Here is a 2,044-nt window from a genome sequence, read left to right as displayed (position 1 = left end):
AAAAAAAAAAAAAAAAAAAAAAGGCCCTACGGCCCCCACGCTTGGCCATGCAGAGTGAGTGGAAGTCCTGACCTGCTGCCTTGGGTGGGAGCCCAGACTGTCTGAGATCCTGGCAGGATTGTGCTGCCAGGTGGTGGCCCGGAGCCAGGGAGCTGGGCTCAGCAAACCCCCAAGGCCCCTGACCACCAGCCCACAGGACAGGCGGGGCGGGACGGGCATCCATTAGCCTCATCGCGCTGAGGCACCGGCTGGGAGGGGCTTTCCCAAGGCCACGCGGCTGGCCACGGGGAGTCACAGCCACCCCACGTAGGGCATGGGCAGCTGCATCTGCTGGCCCTGGTGGGCGAGAGCCTCAGAGACTCCAGCAGAAATGGGCTTTGTTGAAAGATCAGGTAGATTACTGGGTTTCCAGGAAAGCTGGAGAGCCACCTGAGCCAGGCCTGGCCCAAGGACCACCTGGTCCATCAAGCAGGCCCAGCTGGCCCTGCGAACCTGACCCAGGGGCTGCTGCTGTCGCCGCCACCTCTGCCCACTGCACTCCCACAGCTGGCACCACGGCTCCCCCTGCCTCCCAGCCCCCTCCCATCCTCTGGTGGCCGTCTCCACAAACTCCCCACACTGAGGGGCCCCCAACCTGAGAGGGGGAATCTGACACCCGCTGCGCCAACTACTGACTCATGGCGCCCTCACTCACCTGCCCTGACCCTGCACCATACACAGCTCCCAAGATCACACCTGGGGACACGCACATCGTACTCACGCAGATGGTTTTAACTCTGGAAACCCCCAGGGGCCCTGTCCTCCCTCAGTAAGCCCCAGTCTTCCTCAGGGTGCTAATCAAAGGGAGCCCGAGCCTGAAGGTTTCCTGTGAAGGGCTGCCAGTATCGACAGGCCTAAGAATCAAGTTAATTTCTCAAAACAAGCACAAGAAACGGTTGCAGACTGAGGCACCCGAGGGCCCCAGAGCAGCAGCAACTGACCGTGACTATTGCCTCCATGGGCCACACCAGGCGCCTCTCCACAGCTCACAACGTCGATTCGACTGAGGCCCTCATTTGCTGATGAGGAAACTGGCCCCAGGAAGGGACTGCCCTGCGGAGTGGGGCTGACCAAGACCCCAGGCAGGGAGTCAAGAGGCTGCCTCACCTGCTCCCCTGGGACCACAGAGTGAGCCTGGTGCAGGGCCCCTGCCTGCAGGCCCGCCCCTCACTCACCCTGGCTCCTGGTGGAGCTCAGTTCCCCCCTTTAAACTCAGATGACTCCACAGTATGTATTTCCTGCCCAGACCTCTTCCCTGGGCTCCAGCTCTGACCACCAACCCAGAATCCCCTCTGTCAGTCCCCCTTTGGGGACCAAGTCCAGGTCCCATCCCACCACAGCTTCTCCACCTTGGGTGAGTTTCTCTTGCTTTACCTGTCCCCCGCCCCGCCCCCAAGCCCCTCAGCTTTGTGCTCCTTATTCTCCAATCCGCCCCTCCACCCTAGACCCAGGCACTGGCCCCTCCCCTGATCCCCGCATTCTTCTGCCCCGTACAAACCAGTCCCTACACTGCAGCCCCACGAGGCTCTCAGATGTAGCCCTGACCCCGTCCCCTGTGGTGCTGCAGTGCCATCCCACAGCACCACAGGGATGAGGATGAGATCCTCGAGCAGCCCCTGCACTCCCACCTCACTGCCTCCTCTCCCCAGGGCCGTGAGAGTGATCTTGGACGCCTGTGTGGTCCTCTGTCCTTGGCCTCCTCACACCAGGCTGCTCACAAGCTCCCCCAGAGAGCAGGCACACAGGAGAGGGGGCAGGGAAGGGGGCCTGTGACCTATGTAGGACAGGCTCAGCCCCAATGGGGACCCTCACCCCCACCCCTGGCAGGCAGTTAATGTCCTCTGGCCACTTATGGTCACAAGAACAGCTTCATTTATCAGGTGAAATATCGAGACGCAGACTAACTTGCCCAGGATGAAGTGACTTGTGCTCAGACCTGCTTGGACAGGGAAGCCTGGGGTTTGCAGACTCTTAAACGTTTGTTTATATAGATTCCGATTCTCCA

This window comes from Neophocaena asiaeorientalis, unplaced genomic scaffold, assembly GCF_003031525.2.
Source record: "Neophocaena asiaeorientalis asiaeorientalis breed wild unplaced genomic scaffold, Neophocaena_asiaeorientalis_V1.1 scaffold30, whole genome shotgun sequence".
Lineage (NCBI taxonomy): Eukaryota > Metazoa > Chordata > Mammalia > Artiodactyla > Phocoenidae > Neophocaena > Neophocaena asiaeorientalis.
Note: the sequence above shows the minus strand (reverse complement) of the source record.